Consider the following 8,350-nt stretch of genomic DNA (forward strand, 5'->3'; position numbering starts at 1 on the left):
AAACACAGCACTGTACCAGCTACTAGGAAGAAAATTAACTCTATCCCAGCTGAAACCAGGACACCATTAAATTTGTTGAGTAATAACTGTCAGAGCAATTGTCAGTATAATTTTGGCACACATTTTGAAAAGGCCTTAAGATTTATTATCTAGAGGCGGTTCTGGGGGAAGAATTTCTTGAAAAGTTTTTTTTTTTATACTGAAAGAATATGTGAATTAGACTTGCAGTGCAGGAGCTGATCAGCCTAAGTAGCTATTGCCTACTGGAGCCAATCTAAGTACTGAAAATGGTAGTTCTCAATATTCATATGGGATAGTGGTCATATGAATAGCCCAGAACAGGAGCCCTTCACGCTTGTGTAAAATAGTTTTATAAATGACTCTTCTGAGCAGTGGGTAAAGAGCATTTAATTCTAAGATAATAGTGCACACAGGAATGTGTGATTCCTCTGTATTTGTCCTGTCATGGACTTGACAAATTTAGTTTTTGTATATGGTGAAATTGCTAGCTACAAAATTGGAGCTGCTTTCTAATTTTAAGTGAAAACAAATTTCATAACCTGTCACAGATTTGAATGCCTTATTTAATATTGAAAATCAAAGAAAAATATTTATGCTATAAAATGACTTAAACGAATCCAGGGACTGTGCAGAAAGGATACAATTAAATTTTTTTAATTTTGTTTTTAGTTTGAGATACTATGGTTATTCAAGGTATATGAAGGATTTGTGTGTTGAATGTTCCATTTACTGTACTGGTTCTGTATTTCTTAGTGTGACTTTGTTTAGTAACTGCTATTTCTGTGTGATTGGTTATTGCAGAATTGTAGCGCTTCCCATGTTCAAGTACTTTACATATTTTGAGGAGCATTCTTAAAAGTGGCTATTGATTTTTTTGAGATCTCAATTCTTATTTTATAAAATACGGTGCCCTATAGTTGCCTCCTGATGGGCGTCTAAAGTCACCCTCCAGCCTTGAAAATCTTGCCTACTCTTTGTTTTTATGTGTCTGAGAGGGAGATGATACTACAGGTAAGGATAACTAATTGCTGGAGCCCACAGAGGAAAACTGCTAGTTCTGAAATTAAACCTGTGTAGTTGGAACTTCAAAGGCATCTTCATTCCCACTTCTTTAGAGCAATGGGCTGCTTTGAGAGTCACAGCAAAAGACCAGTCATTTCAGACCACAGCTGCTGTCAAGCCTCAATTTCTCTTAGACCTCTTGCACCTTTATCGTAATGCATTTTCTTAAGGAAAAAATTTAGAGAGCACTGAATGGCCTTGCGAAGTAGTTTGGGAGCCACTAGCCATGTCTTTGGGATTGAGGCTTGCTTCTTAAAATCTGAATGTTGACTAAATTGCTTTCTTTATTAAAGACACATTTATTGTAAAGTCTCTGTTTTCTGTCATCTCTGGTGCAGACTGCTTTGCCATGTGTATGTTTGATTCTTGCCAGAAGACTCTGCAGTTATTTTCCTCTCCTCATTTTTTATTACTAGCACATTTTCCCCTCTGTAACAGTATAGACAGCCAGTTTTTTTAAAACTTGCCATTGTATCCAAGTAGTGCAGAATGTGTGGTTAGAGGACATAGATAGTTGGATGTGTCTTGACACCCCACAAATACACAGTTTTTTGGTGAGCTGTTAATGACAGATAAAACTCATTAAGTTCATTTTGCTTGAACTGGCATTACTAGTCCTATAGTTTTTTCTTGGTCCAGAGTTTGACAAAATTATATGGATGTGTACAAATTTTTCTTATTGTTAACAAAGTCACTGCTAAAGAGATAGAGCAAAAGTATCACTGGGTCTGTTCATCACTGATAATTTTCATAATCTGTGTGTCTTGAGTGTGAAAGGTATCATCCTAAAATAAAGGAATGAATGAGGAATGTATTACAGGCATTTGGATAAGAATTTTAATAATCCTGTAGAAAAAATGTGAAGCTTGGAATTCTGTTGAAGACAGTCACCAAAAAAAGTAGCTGTTATAAAGCGTTAGGTTTGTTTTGTAATATGATGTCCAACATGGATTATGCTTTGTAAATACTGTGATTTGGATTATAGGGGAGGATAAGAAAGCCGGTTCCTTAATTGATGCAAAGTTGGGGTATTTTAAAATTAAGCAGTGTACCTAAATCTCTGTTAAAATTCTTCACTACTAATGGAAACTGGACATGTCGTAACAGTCTTTGAGAGCGCTATGTTAGAAAGCCTAACTTGCATGCTCAGTTCGCTTTTCCTTTCTGATTTATTGATGTTACAAGACCAGTATGTTTGGCATCGGTCATCTGAATAGAGAAACTGGCACAGGCAAGTATCTTACCGATGAATGAGGCCAGTTTAGTTTGATTGTTACTTTTGCAGATAAATAAGGAGAAGATAGATGGCTTTTTAAATTTTAAGTAGGGATTTTTCCAGGTTATTTTTGTGGGCATTTTGACAAAATAAGGTAAAATAAGAACAATGTGAGCTGTATGTGACTAGGACTTTGTTCCAAGCCACCAGTATGTCTTTTCCAAATAGGGTACTAGGCATTTTTTTAACTTTATGAAAGGAAGGATTATTGCTGCATGATTTCTCAGGCCTTGTTTCGTAGAGTGTTTGTTTTCACAAAATAACGTCATCTGGTTATAGGTCTTCTAGGACGTTACAGCATGATTTGTTATCAGATATTTTAAACAACTGTAGATACAGTAAGCGGGAAGAGGAAGTTGCATGAATAGTGCATGACTCTTAATACTGTTTTATTTCTTGACTGCAGTGATATTTAAAAGAGGAGGAACAAATGGCATGGCACTATGTAAACCTCAGGGTGCTTCAGCTGATTCACTACTTTAGTTGTTAGAGCAGTGTTTAAAATTGCAGTGAGAGGCTGTTTCTTCCTTCACGCTAACCTTTGATATGACAAATTCAGTTTGACTACTGCCCAGTTGTATGACTGAAAGAATTACTGGCTGACTGTTTTGAGTACAAATTTACAGACTTCTGAAAATGTGCATGGAGTGTGAATAGATCATCTTATCTGACAAAGGGAAAAGTATTCCATGTATATTCATTAAAAAATCCAAAGCAAGAAAATCCATTTCCTCACACCTTTAATCAAAATATATCTTGGCAGCAGTGTAATAGCAGGCTTTTGGGCTATCTGCCAGGAAACGTGGTGTTCTGTTGCTGTGGCCATGGTCAGTCATTCACCTCCCTAGGAAAAAGGCTTCCTGAGACTGAGTTTTCTTCTGTTTGTTAGTTTTATTAACTAGTATGTGGTGTCCAAAGGGCTTTTGGGGGAACTACTACTTTGCCTAGCAGTGTTCGGTGTGAAAGGAGGAAGATGCTCGAATTGACTTCCTTCTTCCAAACCCCTTTAACTGAAAATTGGTCACATAGCAGAAGTTTTTAGCAAACATAATTTTGCTTTTTTTCCTGTAAAAGCTGTGAATGATGAATAAGAAACGCTGGGAGATCATGTTAAAGTATACTAGCTTTATGCAAAATGTAAGCAAAAACTGCTTGTCAGATGATTTGTAATTATCGGTGCAGGTATTGCAAAGCTTGAAACAGCAATTGATTTGTTGTGAGCTGGTCTCATGTCACTAATCCTAGCTGAAAGATCTGCGGATTTCTGCTGTCTCGCTTAACAGTGCTGTAGAGTGCGTGGAGAGGACGTACGTGTATGCTGCCATAAGTTAATAGCGGTATTGAAGAAATAAGAGTCTGCAGTAGATAGGGTATCAACAAGTTGACTGAGAAAGCATTTTTTTTTTTCTTGCAGGTGTTGGGAGGGCAGTCTTGTCCTTTGCACGGTTCTTTTTTGTAGTGCTTCTTCCCATTTGTTAACTCTGCCTGATTCTCCAGCTGCCTAATTCATTGTTCATGCTAATAATGCTTCCTCAGCAGCAATATAAAACTCTTCTTCCATGCTGTACCCTTTTGTTATACCACCAAGCTATTGGAATGACCATGCAATTGTTTTAGGGAACTGATACGTTAAAAAAAAATAAAAAACAACTGGGTAAATGGTGGGGGTTCGGTTGGATCGGTTTTCCAGTCCACTTTACCATATGGCTGCATGGGCAGTTCTCCAAGTTCAATGGAGGAGATGGAGATAAAAAGTAGGAAGGGGTTATTTGGAGGAGAGGTGGCTGTTGAAGCCCGTGTCTTTCATGGAAGACTTAGGATAAAATCGCAGTCAAAAATTTCTCCTCAGTTCCCCGGGATACGTTTTCTGTGCTGTTTTAAAGGAGCCTAATTATTACACAGAGGATGTCTTTGTCTAACTTTCAGAACACTGACAAAATCACTGCTGAAGAGGCTTAGTAACAATGACTTTGACTTTGGTTAGAGTCATTATAAATTTATAAAAAGGAAAAACTACGAAGCACTACTTTTTTTATTATTCTCCCGAAAAGTTATGTTGGTTTGTGCTTTATAAATCAGCTTGTCTCAAACATCTGTGTGTTCTATGTAAATGGCATTCGTTTAGACTATTTTCAAAAACAAACGTCAAGTTTATCTGGGTGCAAAATTTCTACTGGGGAGGTGTGTATCGAAGATTAAATACGAGAGCTGTATTCCAGGGTAGATAATGCCTGGTTTATGTTGATAACATCAGCTGAATGGCTGAACTTTAGCCAATAAATCTAGATTTAATTTGCAGCATGAAGGGGAAAAAAATCAGGTTTGGGTTTTTTTTTGTCACTTAATCTTGTGGTCAAATTTTATTTTATTTACAGTTGATTCATGTAATACACCTGATTAAGAAGCCTTAAATATTAGGTTTTTTAATAAACTCTGCTTTTTTCTTTATGAAGTCAATGATCTATGCGCTTAGGTTGAAATCACTTCACTAGATAACTGCAGGAAAACTAACTTCATTGAAAGATATTGGTGATGACTGAATCTTTTTGCAAGACAATTAAATTTAGGGATTCTCTGCTCATGCGATTTGGCTGCAGAAATCCTTTGACAAGGGCATGTTACACTAGTTTTGCAGCTGAGTTTGATAATGACATTAGAAAGAGAAAGAACTGTCTAATAGGTGAAATTAGGAAACTGTGCTTTCTGCACCTCTTTGCTGGCTTGCATATAGATACTATGCAAAATCCCTTTGCTGGGCAGAAATTTGGACTACAAATCAGTTTTGTGTCAGGAGCAGGATCTGTGACCAGCCACATAGTTACAGAAAAGTTAAAGGCATTTCAGTTCTTGAACAATTAAGTTTAACATCTGTGCAGAATTTTCTGTGGAGAGATGTGTAATTAAAATTTCTCTGGAAGATCTGCTTGGTTGCAGTCTCACCAGCTAATTATGTGATGACAGGGTTGTTGGGTAATTTCAAATGATCTTTCATAGTTACAGACATGAAACATGGGAAACCTGGGTTCTGTTCCCAGCTCTGACACTTATTTCCTGCTGTGACTGTAGTCACGTCACTAAGGTTGTCAAGGGTGTGTCCTTTCCCAGCCATAGCTCTGAAAACTGAAGAGGTTCTTCCCCCAGCCTGCCTTGCTTGGGCATTGCCATCTCCATAGATCTGCTGACTGCACAGCTTCTACACTTTCTCCACGACAAATTTCAACAAAACGGAGTTAAGTGTGTACAGACAGCAATTTTAAATTGTTTTAGCTGCATAACTGCAGCTGTAAACTCATATGGCCTGAGATTTTGATTTGGAAAATAGATTCCTCACTTTTAATCAGTTGAGTCTGCTTCAGCAGAGGTATTCTCCTCTGATAGAAGTGCTTGTGCAGTTAGGCTTGACTTGTATGGAGGTCTTTACTCTTAGTGATAAAAATGTCATTAAACTCATCAACTTCCACGTGCTCAGACATTGGCCTAAAAGGGGCATATAAATAGTTTGGAAAAAATTCAGTGATACCCTAGTCATCCTAGTCACTCTAAATTTTTTCATTTATCTTTTAATAACTTTAAGTGAGTAGCATGGCGAGTAGTGTTTATCACCATCAGAAGACTGCCAGTCGCTTTCTTTGCTTTTTCTGTTTTTTCCCTGCTTTATGTCTTTTTGGTTTAGAGTGGAATTTTTTTCAGGCTGTAGAATATGACTTTCCAAAGTGAGGATGTCTGGCATTTTGTGAGTGCCAGACGTTTTCTGAGATAGAAAAGATCTGTGTACCTAGTCTTACTAATTAAGCACATTTTTTCTTGCTTGCAAAACACTTTTATTGTGGCATCTTCTGGATTGGTTTAGAAATAATGTGTCACTAATATCCAAAATGCTTCTGCTACAAACATTGTTCTCTTTTTAAATTTTGTGTCAGCATTTAACAGGTACATTTTTTTTCCATCTTGCTTTCATGCTTGTATTTCTTTTCTTAAAGTTGTGAACAGTTCCTTTCTTTTTGCATCTTACATATTTCTTCCAGTCCTTTCCCCTATGTACTTTTTGTCTCCCTGCTCCACTCTTATCTTTAAACAAGCTGTCATACTGGAGCATGTGACTAGAGCAGCCTTCCATTGCTTGTCATCTAATGTTTATTCTCCTTCAAATCTCTTTGAAAAATCCCCCTTCCTTTCTTTTTCCCTTGTTTCTTCTGGACCTCTTTCTTTCTGAAGCAGAATGTTTCTGTAGTAATGATGCCAAATACAAAAATTTGTATGGTTGAGAGGATTTTTTTAATTATTCCTTTACTTTAAAATGACACCATCCTGAATGTGAACATACCTAATGCCCTGTGTTAGAGAACTTTATTGATTAAAGAAAATTCTTGGTTGATTATACCAGCCATTTTTTACGTATCTCACTGTGCTTGCTGTTCATCACCCTCTGTAGTTAACTGGTACAGAAGTATCTTCTGTTGGAGTTCTGTGAAGTGTCTATTTTTACTTGACACGCATCAAGGTCTGAGCCTGGTTTCACAAGTGGAGCAATACAACTGCAAAGGTAGTTTCCTTACCTCCGGTAGTGGAACTGGTAATGCCCTTTCTACCTGTTTCATCAGTTGTCCTTTCACTTGGCATCAAGGAACAGGGAGACTGTGTCTCCCTGAGCGCAAATTCAGTTCTAAGATTAGGAATGTCTGATGCTCATGCTGAAATTTACCACTTCCTGGACAATTGTTGATTCCCTGTCGAACAACTTAACAGTTCCAAATTTAATTTCACTAGTTTGTTCTATGTCTTAAAGCTTTTTGTTTTTTATTTTAGTAATTTTCTTGGCCTGTTATCTGAATTATTACTGTTTTACTGTCTTGTTTGTTGTCTTTTGCCATCACCTGCTTCTCCAGGTCAGAACGTTAGAGCTAGGAAGGGTTCTGGTGAGTCATGTAGCCCCAGGAAAGGCTCAATTAAAGATAGACTTGAATGACCTAGATATAAGCCCTTGTGTTACAGAGACATTACAGTCTTCCCATGTGACTTGAGTTTTAATTACTCCTTTCCATAAGAAAGGAATTTTTGTTTGTTTTTCTAATATCCAAACTAAGTTTTCCTAGCTGCAACGTAAGCCTACTTCTGTTCTTTGTCCTTCCAATTACCCCTTTTCTCAGTGGAACAGTCTTTTATATATCGGAAGATGTGCTAGTATATCCCAAGTTTCCTCTCCTCTAGGCTAAATGACTTTAATTTGTTTGCTCTTTGCTTTTCAGATTGTTTAGCCTTGCATTATATGTCATGTTTTCAGTCTCTCTTGTGGCTCATGTTCCACTCCTCTGGATGCTGTCCAGCTGGTTCACAGCGCTTCAACTGTGGCTCCCACTCCTCCTCCAGCCTCTTTAGTACTGAAGGCCTTTTTCTCAATGGGATGACATTACTGACTCACATTCAGCCTGTGATGAGCTATAGCCTTTTGATCTTTTTCTACAGAGCTCCTGTAAGGGCTTTTATTCTCTTTTTGTAGATGCAGTTAATTGTGTCTAACTGCTGTATCTTTCAGTCTTCTGTGCGTCTGGTTGGTCAAGATGATTTTGAATTTTTTCTTGTCATTTGGTGTTCTTGCAGTCCTGAGGTGGTGTCATCTGCCAATTTAACACCTGTATTCCCCTTCCCCTTGCAGAGGCAGTTGATGAAAGTACTGACCATTAGAGCTGAAACAGGGCTTTGGTTCCAAGGGACCTCACTCAGATCTTCTGTTTTGACAGGAAACTATTGATAAGTATTTCTGAGTATCCTCTTTTTTTATTATGAGTTTGCTTTCAGTGTTGCTACCACTCATGTATGAATTGGTGGTAATGGCAGGAAATCGCATTTGAGGTTAGACAGAATGTTAGTTCTTGGAGATAGAACTTGTTTGGAAAGATACTATTGTCTAGTCAGATGCATATGCTTTTGTTTTTAAGCTGTTGAGAATATTTTCAAAATCTAGTTATCGCAGCATATGAGTATGACTTGTTT

General features: G+C 37.5%; 1 protein-coding gene across 1 annotated transcript in view; it reads left to right on the forward strand.

Moving 5' to 3' along the window:
- Positions 1–8,350, forward strand: part of ATP11B (ATPase phospholipid transporting 11B (putative)) — a 71,163-nt gene that overhangs the window by 6,688 nt on the left and 56,125 nt on the right. The window lies entirely within an intron of this gene.

This window comes from Aptenodytes forsteri, unplaced genomic scaffold, assembly GCF_000699145.1.
Source record: "Aptenodytes forsteri isolate BGI_AS27 unplaced genomic scaffold, ASM69914v1 Scaffold72, whole genome shotgun sequence".
NCBI classification, from domain to species: Eukaryota; Metazoa; Chordata; class Aves; order Sphenisciformes; family Spheniscidae; genus Aptenodytes; species Aptenodytes forsteri.